The sequence below is a fragment of the Sciurus carolinensis genome, chromosome 7, assembly GCF_902686445.1.
Source record: "Sciurus carolinensis chromosome 7, mSciCar1.2, whole genome shotgun sequence".
Classification (NCBI taxonomy): Eukaryota; Metazoa; Chordata; class Mammalia; order Rodentia; family Sciuridae; genus Sciurus; species Sciurus carolinensis.
In genome coordinates this window covers 128156312-128173336 of record NC_062219.1, presented here as the reverse complement: position 1 = coordinate 128173336, position 17025 = coordinate 128156312, and the positions used below count along the sequence as shown (strand labels likewise).

Below are 17025 nucleotides of genomic sequence, written 5' to 3'. Positions count from 1 at the left end.
ACCTCTTTTCATTTGAACTTATATTAAGCTATAGAAGCCTAGTCAGGAGAAAGGTTGCAGAAAGATCAGATTCCAAAGGTCCTGAGAGAGAGAAGCAGGTATAATCAGGCCTAATAGGAACCTCCAAAGGTCTTGATGTAGATGGTGGGGGTGAATGAATTCTGGAAGCAGAGAATATTCTCTCTGGGTTCCAAATCTGAGTCAAAGGAAAATAAAACCAGTTTTCACCCGGTGTGCCAGTGTGCCCTTAGAGACTATCATTGGTGAATGAATCTCCCTAGAAAATTCCCATCAGTCACATTTACCATTTTGGCTATGATTATAGATTGCATCAGTTTTGCACTCATTAATCTCATCTTAATAGTAAGGGAAAGTGGGAAAGTTTTCAGAAAGTAAACAAATATTATGTTACTAACAATGATGGTAATGATTTAACACATTCTAGACACTTGACCTTAATTATCTCATGTCATGCTCGTAACATCTCATTGAAGCAGGCACTTTTATTGTCCTCATCATATAGTTGAGGAACTTGAGATTTAATGAAATTAACTTGTCCCAGGTTTACAAGACTCTCACATTTCTAGCATTCAAATATGAAGTGATTGCTTTGCAAATATTATGAGTAAACATTGGTTTTGTTATGTCTGTAGTGTTTGGTGCATTTGGCTTGTTTGATCTTTCCAATCATACTGAAAACTCTTTGAAGACAAGAGCCATGTCTTCTTGTTCAACTGGTTTTAACCATGGTGCTAATTAAATTCAGAGTCTATTTTTGTTTCTTACATAAGCTTATACAATTTATCTATCATATGAAGAATATCTCAGAAGAAATCACTCCTGAGGATAAGGTAGATTAGAAGCAGAAAATTGTACAGTGCTTCAAAGGCTAAATTCTTGTTTAACTACTGGGCAATACTTTTATGTCAACACTTTTTTACATCCATAAAACTCCAGGCTGTCTCTCAGCAGTTATTAGATGCTGTCATGACCAAGCTGTTGTTCAGAGATACGGCATACAATCCCTCTTACTTTTGAATTTAAAAAATCAAGGGATAAGCAGAGCATGTCCAAGGTGGAGCAGATAAAGTCTTAGATGTGAAGATTAATTTAGTTTGTTATATGGTCTTTTCATTCTTCTCAGAGCACCTCCTACATATTTGAAGTTTTATTTCATATTTTATTTCTCTGAGAATAAAATAAGTTAAGCAAACTGTTGACTAGGTTAGTATCTTCCCTTCATAGAGAGGAGACAACAGAAAGTTATTTCAGGTTTGCTATCCCAGACAGTTTGATACCAGTCTAAGTCACTTAATTCTGTTTCACTTTATGACCATTAACTTCACCTCAACTCTAATCAAATAGAAGAAAGACACCAAGAGAAAAGCACGGGTTCCAGTGGACTGAATTTACTCCACTGTCTATGGTATCGTGAACAATCACTGATCCTGTTTCCTCATCTTCAAAGAGGTGATTATTATACATATTTTGACAGGATTGTCTAGTTAATTAAATAAGATTGGGTCTTAAAACACCTGGAATATAGATTTCTAATAGCCAACTCCCCTTCTCTCCTTGATAAAAGGGCAAATGAAGTGTTGATGGCATAGGTGGGTCTCACTTTTTGTTCATCCCTTTGTGTAACATTTTAAGTCAGAATTTTGCAAATGTGATTCATTTGCTTCAAAATCTCTTGAAGCCAGGTGTGATGTGTGCCTCTAATCCTAGCTACTCTGGAGGCTGAGGCAAGAGGATCACAAGTTTGAGGCCAGCCTAGGAAACTTAGTGAGCTTCTATCTCAAGAAGAAATTTAGGGGAAAAAAAAGAAGAAGAAGAAATTTAGGGGACTGAGGATGTAATTCAATGTTTGCCTGCTGTACATGAGGCCCAGGGTTCAATTTCCAGAAGCACAAAACAAGCAAAATCACTTGGAGTACATTAAAACCCCAGGGAATTAGTCCCAAGAAACTAAAACTAGTTCCCTGGGTGATTCAAATGTATACTTATGTGAAGACACAGTACATTCTGTTTTTTAAATTGCAAAATTTCAATTTCCAGTGGGGCCAATTTATTGATTTCCTTGAGGACTAAAGACATAAGCAAATATTTTATTATTGTTATCATTTAGTAATACTTGGGAAATCATTTGTAAAATAAATAACAATACTGGTTTTCTAGAATCAATAATAAATTATATTGAAGTTCAGAAAAAGGCTTCAAGGATTGGGAACATTGTTCTTGTTCTTCCCTTCCCCTCCCCACCCACAGAAAAAGAAGAGGACAAGAAAGAACTTCAGCAACGATATAACAAAGAAAATTCTGTAGATTCTGGCATTCATGGGGATTCTGAAACAAATCCTTTACAGATACTGAGGTATGAGGTTACCATGAACTACTATTTATTCAGTGCTTATTATGTGCTACATAGTTGATAGATTTTTTTAATCCTTAAAATTAGTCTTTAAAAGCCAGGCACTGTGTCCCACTCCTGTAATCCCAGGGGCTTGGGAGACTGATCAGATAGGAGGATAACCAGTTCAAAGTCAGCCTCAGTTAAAGCAAGGTGCTAAGCAACTCAGTGAGACCCTGTCTCCAATACAAAATAGGGCTGAGGATGTGGCTCAGTGATTGAGTGCTCCTGAGTTCAATCCCTGGTACCCCTCCAAAAAAATTAGTCTGTAAAATATCTGTGTGAATGGACATTAATTCTATGTTCCTGGAATATGCCATCATAAATGTTTTTTTCTATATAAGTCAATGTAATATTAAATAAACTTTTAAATTTAAGATAATATCAATTTTTAAAAGCACTGCCCATTTTTTTCTCAACCTAAATAAGTTAATTATATAGTTTCAAAGACAAACACATAAGAATAGCTAGGGAAACTCTCTAAAAGAAGAGCAACATAGGATAAGCATCTAACCCTGTCAGATAATAATCTATCTTATAAAGCCTCTATAATAACACAGTGTGTTGTGTGAACTTCCACCCTAGATTATGATAGAGTAACTGGATAATTCAAGGTCTGAATTCATTTTCCCTTTTAAATAACTAAGAACTGGACAACAATATGCTATGTGGTTTTCAGACATTGGACAACAGACAATTCAGGACGATCTCTGAGAAAAGGAAAATAAGCGAGTAAGGACTATGATTGTTTCAACTCACTGCCTGGAGAGTTCTAGGTTATAGCTCAGGACAGGGAAACCTAAACAGAGCAAAATAATATCCCTGAGTTGAAGAGACAGAACTCAATATTTAGGGGAGCCGACGTGACTAAAATTCACAACAGAATACAAAAGAGAAGAGGGACTACAGAGAAAGAATCTTCAAGATCAGCAGAGGGTTCTGTGGCAACTGGGAGGTCTTTCAGTTGGTCCTACACCCTTGACATAACCCCATTTTATGTTTTTTTTTAAACAGGGGTTTTTAAATATATATATATATATATATAAATATATATAAAAATTTATATATATTTATATATATATTTAATATATCTGATGGACATTTATTTATTTATATGTGGTGATGAAAATCGAACCCAGTCCCTCATGCATGCTAGGCAAGTGCTCTACCACTGAGTCACAACCCCAGCCCAAGTTTTTGAGCACTTTCTTGCTTTCCAGCACTACAAGATTCTCCAAAATTTTCTTGCGTATTTCCTGCCCCAATTCGACAGTCAGGCCTCCAAAGAGGCCTGGTTCCTGGTTTCATTGGAGAACAGTAATAGAAACCAAGGTCAGGGCCCTAGGTGTCCTTATTACTAATGGGTGTTTTTGCTTGTAGGCTCTCTCAGCTGACAAAGCAACACTGTGTGTGTGTGTGTGTACGTACACTATGTATGTACATGTATATACATGATATATAGATATATATGAATAGTTGTAAATTCTTCTATATATCTAGAAAATTGTTTGACTGTGATTTTTTGACTGTCATGGTCTGAAATGATACACATTCAGTAGAAATCCTACTTCACATTTTGAATTTTGATCTTCTCCTGGGTTACATAGCACAATTCCCTTTAAGATGTTCAGCAGTGTCAGAGAGCTGCAACTCTTGCCACGCAGTAACAACTGATACTCTACAGTGTACTGTGTTGCTAAGCTAGGATGATTAATAGGTTAGCTATATTAAATGCATTTTCAACTTATAATATTTTAGTTTATGAATTTATCAAGGCATAACCTTATTCTAAGTCAACAGTATCTGTATATTGATCTGTATCTATGGTAAACTAAATATGAGTTCATACTGATATCCCCAACTCTACTTTTTTACCATATGGATCTATCTAGTCTCTTTCCCTTTCTTTCCTGTACCCTTCTACACCAAAAGTGAGATACCTGGGTCTCACTATCATTCATTTATTTGATTTTTCAATTCCAGTGTATATGTATAGTGATTTCAGAATTGTTAATCCATACCCCCATAGTAAACAACTTTATCGACTAGAGTACTATCCTATGAACAGTTTTTTTTGTCTTAGTCTATAGACTACTAATTTTGCAAGTTACTTAAGTGAGCATCTTTCCATTTTATTCCCTTCAGTGAAGTTTATTCAAAGATATGTAATACAGTTATATTCTTTTGTTATAGTATTTCATCCTGGACTCCTGATAGGAGAATCCTTGCAACTTGTGTAAGAAAGCCTTTTGCTCTCAAGCCCTATTATTTTTGGCTACTTTTTCAGCAGGTTATGACATATGAGCTAGTTATGAGGCAAATGATTTTTGATTATCAGTAAATTCTGCAGTACTGGAATAGCTGTGCAGTTTTCTCAAAGATATAATGTCTACTATCCCTCTATCCCTCTTTTTAAATATTTTTTTAATTTTTATTTTTACAGACTGCATTTTGATTCATTGTACACAAATGTACAACTTTTCTTTTCTGTGGTTATGCACAATGTATAGTCACACCATTCATACATGTACATAGGATAATAATGTCTGTCTCAGTCTACTATCTTTCCTTCCCCCACCCTGTCCCGCCCAATTTTCCTCTACACCATCCAAAATTCCTTCATTCTTCTCTTGCCCACCCTGCCACAGCCTGCCCCCCATTAGGTATCATCATCCACTTATCAGAGAAAACATTCAACCTTTGGTTTTTTGGGCTTGGCTTATTTTACTTAGCATGATATTCTCCAACTCCATCCATTTACCAGCAAATGCCATAATTTTATTCTTCTTTATGTTCAGTAATATTCCATTGTGTATTTATACCAGTTTCTTTATCCATTCATCAATTGAAGAGCATCTTGGTTGGTTCCACAATCTAGCTATTGTGAATTGAGCATCTATGTACATTGGTGTGGCTGCATCACTGTAGTATGCTGATTTTAAGTCCTTTGGGTATAAACCGAGGAGTTGGACAGCTGGGTCAAATAGTTGGTCCATTCCAAGTTTTCTGAGGAATCTCCATACTGCTTTCCAGAGTGGCTGCACCAATTTGCAACTCCACCAGCAATGTATGAGTGTGCCTTTTTCCTCACATCCACACCAACACCAATTATTGCTTGTGTTCTTGATAATAGCCATTCTAATTGGAGTGAGATGAAATCTTAGGGTGGTTCTGATTTGCATTTCTCTAATTACTAAAGATGATGAGCACTTTTTCATATATTCGTTGATCACCTGTATATCTTCTTCTGTGAAATATCTGCCCAGTTCCTTAGCCCATTTGTTAATTGGGTTCTTTGTATTTTTGGTGTAAAGTTTTGTTTGAACATCATTACAAATATATAAATACATACATAAATACATAAATCATTCATGCATTGCCTATTGTGTCTTTGAATAAAGAAGAGTTATGAAAGTGGCAGCTGTAATTATACTCAGCAGGAATTTGACATGTTGAATTTGACAATTTTTTCTTTAATATTTTTTTTGCAGTGCTAAGGAATTGAACCCAGGGGCCTTCTGCTTGTGAGACAAGCACTTTACCGAATGAGCTATATCCCCATCCCCAATAATTCTTTTCTTTTTTTAACATTTTTTTTGTAGTTGTAGATGGGCAGCATGCCTTCACTTTATATTATGTGGTTCTGAGGATTGAACCCAGTGCCCCACACATGCCAGGCGCCCTGCCACTCAGCCCCAGCCCCAGCCCCAATTATTTTCTTAACAATGTTTCATTCATTGACAGTTCTGATATTTTTCATTGTTTTCCAATTCTATAAAAATGTGTCCGTCAGATACACTATTCAGATAGCAGTTTGAGATCCAGAAATTTAATGATAAACAAACAAACAAACAAAAAAGAAGCGTAATTCTACCTGTTAAACATATATGTCATTAAACTTAGAAATTTTCCAAGTGTTTCTGCATATCCAAATGTCTAATGGTCATAATAAAAAAACACACATAAATGAACATTTATGCACTAATTTTTTGTGCATAGCACATTGTAATTCAGAGAAAAGACTTGGCAATGTGCTTTCTGGAAGGAGTTTCTTAACTTGGGAAAACTAGAAAAAAAATCTTTCAACTTCAAAAATAATGAAAAGGAGTAGCTGCCTGTAATAATCATTTTGCTTTTTAATTTAAAATTAACACCTGCATATTCAAAACTACAATAAATTGTCATTTTACATTATTTTTATAGTCTGAACAATATTTATAAAATCAAAGTAGAATATTTTCTTGAAGTACTTGAGTTTTATTAATAAGATAATATCTGGATATTAATTAGTAAAATATCTAAATGGAAATAAATGCTCTAAATGAAATGGAATAACCAAAAATTAACATTGTACTTAAAAGTTCATATTCTTAATGTTATGGGTGTTGATTTTACAAACAGATTAGAATGCAATATAATAATTTTGTGGGATGTGGTTGGTCACATCTGTAATCCCAGCAGCTTCGGAGGCTGAAGCAGGAGGATTGTGAGTTCAAAGCCAGCCTCAGCAATTTAGCAAGGTTCTAAGCAACTACCAAGACCCTGTCTCTAAACAAAATATAAAATGGGTTGTGGTTCAGGGGTTAAGTGCCCCCCTGGGTTAAATCCCCAATACAAAAAAAAAGCAGCCATATAATAATTTTGATTCTGCCTTTTATTATTTTATAATTTTATGAATATTTGTTAGCTCAAATAGAATATATGAACCTATAACTTTCACGTACATTTTTTTTCCCAGTCCTGAGGATTGAACCTGGGGTCTACCACTATTACTAGGTAGGTGCTCTAACACTAAGCTATACTCCCAGAACTTTCTAATTTTACTTTGAGACAGGTTGGTGCCAGATTTGCAATTCTCCTGACTCAGCCTCCTGAATAGATGGGAACACAGGTGTGTACCACCCTACTTGACTTCATGTACTCTTGATAATTTTATTTAATTGTCCATCTATTTCCCTAATAACTGTTTAAAAGTTCTTTATTGCTTCTATACCCAAATCAACAGGAAAAATGATAGATTTTGTTTACTTTTTAAAAGTCATTAAATTTTTAAACTTTGGAATTTTCCTTAAAGTGTTGTTTAAAGAACTAAACTCTTGGTCCCAAAGAATTGGTTCAAATACTAATAATGCTGAAGTTTATTGATGAGCATTTTGTAAAAAGTGATTACTTGTATTTATTCTTCAAATGTTTACAGCCATTCTATTATCATCAAACACAAAAGGGAAGTGAGGTTCAGTGGATTTATGTAGTTCATAACAAATGCATGGCTATTAAAGGTGGCAGTTGAGAGATGCACCAAGGCATTCTGACATAACTTCAAAAGGATTCCTACCACAGGATCACTAACAGGGTGTGGCAAAAGTAAAGCTAAGGGTCAATTGACTGTATAAGGATGCTACTTATTCTTACTAGAGTAACATGGAAATCAGTCATTTTGTGAGTACTTGTCATGTAAATGACAGGGGAAAAAAAAAACAGATCTGTTAGTAGAAACAGAAAAAAAAAAATCCTGTATGCACACCATCCTCATCTTCCTTCTTTGTTTTATTTTTCTTCACAGAATTCATCACAATCTGACATACTATTTATTTTGAGTTTTTATTTGTTTATTATCCTCCTCACTTTATTAGATTTTAAGCTTTCAGGGAGTGGGGTGGGCATAGAGGGTTGTCTTCTTTAAAATGGCTCTATTCTTGGCACTGGTGCATAGAAGTTAGAAGATAATACTGTGTTGAACTAATGGTTAAATAGGAGGTGAAAACACATGAAATTAAACAAATCAACTAAGGTTGACACTTGTTAATGTCAATATTTTTTAAATTTCCTCAATATGCTCTATACTTTTAGCACCTTTGTTTCAACCCCAGAGGTGCACCAGCTTCTGACAAATACAGCTTTTAATTGACTATTAATAGGGATTTACAATCATTTTCCTCTCCTCTCCAAAAGGCAAACGTGATCCTGCAGATACCATGATTTTCCTGTCAGTTTAGTGTGCATTAACCATTCATTAATTTATATGTACTCTTCTGAAATCAGTTACAGAGCTGGACCTTGTTGAATGATATAATTTACATTTATATAGGTTTCCAATCTTTGCATAACATAAATTTCAACACATACTGGTCAAGGAAAAAGAACCATCCCTGTAATTCATTTAACTCTCCCTTTTGGAGTGATAACTATATAGTCAAAATTGCTTATAAATTTTGGAATTTATAGTAGGCTGAAAATTGTGGAGAGTTTAGGTATAGTAGGGGATAAACATGAACTATTTCAGAAAGAGAAAATAGGAAGGAGCTCAGGCTCCACTGGGATTTGAACCCAGGATCTCCTGTTTACAAGACAGGCGCTTTAACCAACTAAGCCATGGAGCCTACAAGTATGAGGCTCTTTCCATGTCTTATATACATGCTATTAAACATTCTTCCTGCTAAGTCCATGATTTACAGTTTATAGTGAGAAAATGAATAAACTCCAAGGAGACATTCTGCTTAATTAGATGCACTGCCAAACTAATACAAGTAGAAAAGTTTTGGTAGCTTGAATAACGCTTCTAATGAGTCCAGGGATACACACTTTGTCCACATAGGATATAGTCTTCTAAAAAGTGAACTTTACTGTTAAGCATATCATCTTCTTAAACTTGGATTCTTCATTCCAATGTCCTAACTGGGGATCTCCGACCAAGGTACTCAACGGAGAGACCACCACGTTGGGCACGTAGGTGTCCTTACATGCACTTTTGCTGTGATTTGGAGTGATTTGGAGGGGAGGGTTCTGGAGCAGCAACCCCTATCCGAAGTGAGCATCAGTGCAGCCTTTGCTTTCTGGGATTTGGAGTGATTTGGAGGGGAGGGTTCTGGAGCAGCAACCCCTATCCGAAGTGAGCATCAGTGCAGCCTTTGCTTTCTGGGTTTATTTTTCTTTAGATCTGGTCTCAGCAAACACTCAGAACCGGGATGCTTCTGTTTTACCTCATTTCCCTGACTGCATCTAACAAGACCCAGGGATCTGTTTAAATATGTCCCTTGGTTAGGAAAGATTAGAGAATACATTTAGATTAAAGGGAATTTTTGAGAGTTCTCTGTAATCTCAATCTTGTTTCCAAAAATGGATTATTAGAGCAATTAATTCTGAAGTGTCTCACAGATTTATAATTTTAGAGTTCAAGTGTGAAGATCAGAAATCAACCTTTTCTCTATCTGTTGCCTAAGGTAAGGTTGACAGTGGCCCTGTAACTAAGATCCTTTGAAAGAAGAGACAACAAAATCAGTTGTCAACAGTCAGTGTAACCTATTTAATAACATGAGTTTAAATTGGTTACAACCATGTATTACTATTAGAAATTTATAAGATAAATATCTATGTTATAAAAGCATTAATAGGGACTGGTAATGCCTTTGAAGCTAACTTTGCTGCTTTATAAATAGAATTGTAAACACACATCAAACACTATTCTCACACTTCAGCTTTATATCAACACAGACCCTTTAGTAAATGATACATTCATAGTAAACAAGCCATTGTTAGTTGAGCCACCTAAATAGTACTTATTCTAATGGAAATACCCATAAATTGGAAAACAAAATGTTTCATTTGTAATACTCCATTTGTAATCAATGTAGCAAAATAAAAAGTCTAAATATAAGGGGAATAAATATATAGGTATGAGTATATGATGAAGGTGGCAATTTGAATCAATAGAAATAGATGATTTACTTAAAACATGATGTTGGGCTAACTGGATAGCCATCCAAGAAAATGAAAGCTTAATATGCTACCTGTGATACTAAAATTACAAATAGACACAAAATTTTAAAGAATGGAAGCCCATATTATAATTGCCAGAAATGTGAAGACAGGTCTTTTGTTGTTTGTTGTTGTTGTTTTGTTTGTTTGTTTTTTATAACTTTGTTGTAGAAAAATCTTAATATGGTTGCTCAGGAGCCAGTATCCCTTTGCCCAGTGGAACTGGGTAGAAGAGAGTAGACTTTCATTATGAAGGTACTTTCACATTGTGGTAATTTTGAATCATGTATTTTACTTTTTTCTGTATGAACATCTTAAAAAGTTGCACAGAACAAAATTGTTCCCTTGGACATGAAGTCTTGTTCTTGGATATGGAGAAAAATTTCCTAGGACTACCTCATATCACAGAATATATAACCACCTTATAGCACTCTAAGTTAAGAATTGTTCTTTCAGCTGCAGAATTCCTAGGAATGAACCTGAAACTTTTTCTGATTTCAGATAATGTTAAGTTATAGCGGAGTTTGCAGATTCACACTCACACCTCCCAAAGGGAATGGAACCTTAATCTAAGCTCTTAGACCTCTCCACCACAGGAGCAACACAGGAACTCTTTTGGAATTCATTCAAAAGAAGATATAAAGGGAAAGTCACGTATTTATTTAATCAAGGACAGAATCCCAGAATTATTTTGGTCAATAGTTATTAAATATTCAGAACAACAGTGAATATGTAATAATGTAATATGCATTTTCATGCACCCTATCATGAAAGTAACATTTCAGAAATGGCACACGAACTTAAAAGGAAATTAATTTATTTGTCAAAAGCCCAAGGAATCCAGTGCCTTCTTAGCGCAGCAGGCAGCGCGTCAGTCTCATAATCTGAAGGTCCTGAGTTCGATCCTCAGAGAAGGCAATGTGGTTTTTCTTTCCCTGCGTAGAGCACTTCTTGTCACTTCTGTATTAAGGAAAAACTTCTCACAGCAGAGAAAAATAATCCAACCCACCAAACTTTAAGACATGAAATCTAGATCTTAATGCAACTGATAAGGCTACAGTCCTTTCCTTCACGGACTTTCCCAATTTCCCTGGGTACTAGTTAGCAGGACAGTTTTTCGTTTGTTTTTCCCTGCAGCACTGGGGATTGAACCCAGGGGCATTCTACCACTGAGCTACATCCCCAACCCTTTTTTACTTTATTTTTTATTTTTTTGTAAGCGTGGGGGAGAAAGGGCTTTTGGGAAAGGCAGTCATGCTGCAACTTATTCAACCCTGGCACAGTTGCATAAAGGCATGCTTTAGGGTCGGAACGTCTTCTTACACCGATGTGTGGGACCCTCCTAGCCTAATGGTTGGCTTATCACTTTGGGAGAATCCCTGTACTGGTCTTAATGTGTGCTTCTTTATTCTACTTAAGTTTATGCTTGGCCTATACCACTACTGTAACCATTGTTGGCTGGAAAAGAGCTGGGTCCTTTACATAATACAGAAGAAGACTGTAAAAGGGCCACCTTCTTTTATTAGCTACAAGGCAAGACCTGCTGGCCACAGGGCACCTACACCACACTATTGAAGCTAGGCTCTGTTCCCTGTTTACTATCATCCCCACAGTGGGACTCCTCCCCCTGGGGGTGTTAATGTGTCACTTTCTGGGTATGGTATTTCTCTTGTTTTAATTTTACTTTGTAATTGTTCACTGTGCAGGTCTTTTACATGTTTTTAAACTTATCTTTTAATATTTCATAGTTTTGAAGATCTTATATATAGTACCTTTTTTATGTCCAATTTTTCTTTGCTTTGAACATTATATTGAACTTGGATTCTTGGAGTTTAATTCCTGCCTGGTTATGATGTATTGTCATCTTACAAATGATAAATCCTGGATTTGATTTACTGATAATTTTAAAGATTATTTTCTTTTTTGTGAGGAATGTGGGTCTGCAGTTTCTTTCCTATATGACTTTGTCTGGATTTGATATTAGGGTAATGCTATCCTTATAAAGTGAGTTCAAATATGTACCTTCCTCTTTTACTTTCTGAAAGACTTTGTGTAAAATTGGTATTGTTCATTGCTTGAATAGTTGGTAGAATTAAACTTGAAAACCATCTGGGTCTAGTTTTTTCTTTGTAATCTCAAAAGACAAAATTATAATTTTGATTAAAGATCTTAATTGGTCAGGCACAATGGAGCACTCCTAGATTTAATCCCTAGTACAAAGAAAGAAAGAACAAAAAGAAAAAGAGACTGGGTAAGGTGGCATTCACCTGTAATCTCAGTGGCTCAGGAAGAGGATTATAAGGTCAAAACCAGCCTCAGCAATTTAGGAGGGCTTCCTAAGCAAATTAGCCAGACCTTGTCTCAAAATAAAAAAATAAAGAGGGCCGGGGTGTGACTCAATGGTTAAGCATGCCCCTGGGTTCAGTCCCTGGTAACAAAACAAAACAAACAAAATCTTAATTGGCTTTATTTTCTTTTTCCATTTTAAAATTAAATTTATTTTTAAGTAATACATAAGAATGTACATATCATTCAGTTAGCATGGTAATTTGCTTTATCTATTTTTACAGTAATGGGAACCAAACCCAGGGTTTCATGTGTCATAAGCAAGTGCTGTACTACTGAGCTATATCCCCAGCCCTAATTGGCTTTATTTTTTATTGTAGAATCAAGTAATATTTCATTTCATAAAAGAGAATAATTGTTCTGATGAGCTGAATGGAAAAGTTTGGTTTTACAGACAGAAAACAGTTTGAAGAAAGCAGAAACAAAAACCAAGAATCAGATTGCCCGTTTCATAGTTACTTTCCTTGTTCCTAGGAAGGAACAGGAAGACCTAACAATAGGAAAATAATTGATTAGTTAATATCAGGTTATTTCAGGGTACTTCTTTTATATAGGATTAACATAGAGGACATCATTATCATTCTCACTGAAACTGGCCTATTTTGGAAATTTGGCAGTTATCTTTCCAATCCTAACTTCCCCAGAGATCAAGCAGCTTATTTTCAGCTTGACAAATCGAAGCTTTACCATGAATAACTCCATTTTGATTTTTGAGTGTTGTGAGTCCCATGCAAGAACAATGGCCTACTATAATTTTTACTTAACACTGGCAATTCTTGGTGTTCTCAGTTTGTGGTCAATAATTGAAATCTCTGCTGCCACTTTCACGTGGCCTTTTCCCTGTATGTCTGTGTTATCTATGTTTAAATCCCCTTCTCTCTCTTTTTTTGACTGGGGATTGAACCCAGGGGTGTTTTATCACTGAGCTACATCCCCCTTTTTTAAAATTTTGAGACAGGATCTAGCTGAATTGCTGAGGCTGGTCTTGTACTACGGATCCTCCTGCCTCAGCCTCCTGAGTGGCTGGGATAACAGGCATGTGCCACTGAGCTGACTCCTCTTTACTCATAAAAATCACCAGTCACTGGATGATGGCTCCCCTAATCCAGTAGTACCTTCATCAAAAATTGACTACTGCCAGGTTTGGTGTAACACACCTATAAAATCAGCTCCTTGGGAGGCTGAGACAGGATGATCACAAATTCAAGGCCAGCCTGGGAAAATTAGGAGCTCCTATCTAAAATAAAATAAAGGGGCTGGGGGCATAGCTTAGTGGTAGAGCACTTACCTAGCATGAACAAAACCTTGGGTTTAATTCCCAGAACCTCAAAAGACAAAACAACCACAAAAAAAGGACAGGAAAGAAAAATCTTGATGACTTCTGCAGAGTCTATTCCCCAACAGAGTCACATTTACAGATACTGGGAGTCAAGACTTCAATATATCTTTCTGAGGGACACAGCTCAATCCACAACATCATTGGAAGTTTTATCCATATAGTTAGAATAATACCTCTGAGTGTTTTAAAAGGATTGACTACTTGGCCTCAAACAATTATTTAATAAATGATAATAACGATATAAACAACAATGTAGTGAAGTTAACTGATTGCTTTTTTATGTGCCAGGCAAATAAGCATCTTCCCCTTCCTCAGGATGGGTCATAATTCACTGGTTTTTTTAATATCTCAATTTTTTGTTGTTGTTGAAACTGGATATTAAAATACCCAGCTTAGCAAAAAAATAAGCATTTTAAATATTTCTCAAATATTTTATGTATGTTTACTCTTCAAATTCCCCATCAATTCTATTAGGTGAGCATATAACTGTTTTCCTTCTACATATAAGGAAAGTAATCTGCTAAAGATGACTTAGTCATCATGTAGACCAGCTGATTTAAGTACAGGCAGTGGGACCTACATCAACAAGATCTCAATCAAAATGAACAGAGGTGAGATCCAGGCATAAAGGATAATTTTAGAATTATTTTATCTTGCTATGTATGGTACTTACAGTAATTTAGTAGTCATCTTTTTCATTAAAGTGAAAACATAATTTTAAAACATTTGCCAGTGATTTTATAGAAGACACAGGCTATGCTCTCTGATTACCGGCCCCATCCTATGCACTACCTTGCTTTGCTTTATTTTTCCTGCAGATTTTGTCAGTATCTGATAAGTTTACTTATTGTACATATTAATATATACTTATTGTACACATACATATAAAATCTATCAGAGCAGTGATTTTTGTTAGCTTTTTTTCACTGCTGTATTTCTTGCCTTCCGAAGTATATCTGGGACATAAAAGACAGGCAGTCAGTGTTTGTTGAGTTAAGGAATGAACAAATGGAAAACAAAAGGCATTAGAAATTCCGTGAATCCCAAAGTTAAGTTGCTTTAAATACTTGGCACAATTCTTCAATCTGCTCTTTTCTCACAGCTTGTTATCCTACCTAGGAGTACTTGGGTCTAGGAAATTTTAGCTTCCAGTCAATCATCATTTGCAAGGTTTTCCAGTTCTTTCCTTGAGAGGATTAACATGGGCAAAAAACTGTTCATGTTTTCTTCAAAGTGGCAAGCAGAGTTGGCCACATAACTCAGTGGCAGAGTGCATGCGGGAAGCCCTGGGTTTAGTCCCTAGCAAAAAAAATAAATAAAAAAAAGAAAGAAAGAAAGAAAGAAAAAAAAAAAAAAAGACAAGACGAGGCTGCCCCTGCAAACATTCTAGTTTTCCCTTTAACAGTGGATTGATTATTAATCAATCTTGTCTTATGAAATAAATTATAGAATTGGCGATTGGTAAGCTCTAGAGACATATAAAGCTAAGAGTGTTAAATTGAACACACTGTAGTGGCTCAAAAACACTATATTTTAATGCAAAACAGGTGAAAAGTGATAGAAATAAGTGCATGCATCCTACTTCCACAAGGTATATACATTTGAATTGTTATGCCCTTAAGAATTTACTTCTTTTCAAAGTGAAGAACCTGTTATGTTTGATGTGAATCTGGGGCGGTGGGGGGGTATGGTAATGATCAGTAACTGGCCAACATAAAATGATTTTCAGGAAGAGCTTGTTTGCCAGGATAAGAAAGGTGAAAGGCCCTACTGGGAATCGAACCCAGGATCTCCTGTTTACGAGACAGGCGCTTTAACCAACTAAGCCATAGAGCCACATGGGAACCACAAAAAGAACTGAATCTATCACATTTTATTTGAACTACATGTTAAAAAATTAGTTTTCATTATCTGGTGTTATCAGTTGTCCTCACAAGATGTACCAACTCCAAGAAGACATTTCACTTCCTCTGGATGCCCTGAAGACATAAAAATACACCAGGAAAAGTACTAAGTAGTTAAAGTGTCAAAGAATTTTTCTCTATTATTTCAAGGGAAGTCATTTCAGTAAGTCAAGACAATGCAATCTATCATAAAGACCATTACAAACAGAGAAAGTACACACACACACACACACACACACACACACACACACTCCTCTGACTCTTCAAAGAGTTGCACAGAAAAAGTGCCTTGAAAGTACCTGAAACTGCCAGATTTATCTGGGGCCGGGCGTTAAGACAAGCTTCAGCTCCAAGTGTCAGTCCGCTTAGTTACTCTTCGAACCTCATAAAGTCTTTTTTCAAGAGGACCATGGTAAAATCCGTTCCACTTGGAACCAGCCTCTCGAGAGGGGTGCGAAGACGTAGGAGGGGGGTGGGGAGATAGCTCAATCGGCAGAGTGCCTGCCTTGCATGCACAAGGCCCTGGGTTCGATCCCCAGCACCAAAAAAAAAAAAAAAAGAAGATGTAGGAGGGGTAGCTTCCTCCTCAAGGTATCTATTTGGTGAACACTTGAAAAACCCCACTAAGGGTTGGGATTTTGGCTTGGTGGTAGAGCATGTGCCTAGCATTTGTGAGATTCTGGGTTTGATCCTCAGCACCATATATAAAAGCTATTGTGTGCATCTACAGCAAAGAAAATATTTTAAAAAAAAGGAAAAATTCTACCAAGAAAAGGTCATGTGTTTTGACAGGCGTCCTCTCGCTCTTTGTCATCTCCTGCAGGTTGTTTTTTGTTTTCTATTTCTCACTCTGGCAGTTCCAAAAATCATTTCACAGAAGTAACAACTTGCCTCCAACCCGGTCTTCCAGCCCGTGGTGACCTCTGCTTCGCTTCCCGCTGTCATCCCCCAACAGAAACTAGGGATCACGGGCTGTGAACCTGATCGCTGCTGGGGGCTGGGTCAAGGCCCAGGAAGGGCGGTGGGCGTGCTGGTGAGTCTGCGGGCCCCACCCGCTGGGAGCGGCAAAGGCTGAGAACACTGAGGGATGAGGGGCAAGGAGCAGAGACCCAGGCACTATGCCGACCGCGTTGGTGGGGTTGGAGCCGGCAGGATTGGTCTTCCCAAGGCCTGGGAGTACTCTTCCCGGGATGCAAACGCTATCCTCCCCGAACTTTGGGAAGTAAGGCCTTGAACACTTTCAACAAAAAAGTAGGTCTGTCTGCACAGAC

General features: G+C 36.6%; 3 non-coding genes across 3 annotated transcripts; 1 reads left to right on the top strand and 2 right to left on the bottom strand.

Moving 5' to 3' along the window:
- Positions 1 to 8716: 8716 nt before the first annotated feature.
- On the bottom strand, positions 8717 to 8790 carry Trnat-ugu (transfer RNA threonine (anticodon UGU)). Its single transcript has one exon. It is a non-coding gene; the product is annotated as a tRNA-Thr (tRNA).
- Positions 8791 to 11010: 2220 nt separating this feature from the next.
- Positions 11011 to 11083, top strand: Trnam-cau (transfer RNA methionine (anticodon CAU)). The gene has a single exon. It is a non-coding gene; the product is annotated as a tRNA-Met (tRNA).
- Positions 11084 to 15612: 4529 nt separating this feature from the next.
- Trnat-cgu (transfer RNA threonine (anticodon CGU)) lies at positions 15613 to 15686 on the bottom strand. The gene has a single exon. It is a non-coding gene; the product is annotated as a tRNA-Thr (tRNA).
- Between the last annotated feature and the right edge of the window lie 1339 nt (positions 15687 to 17025).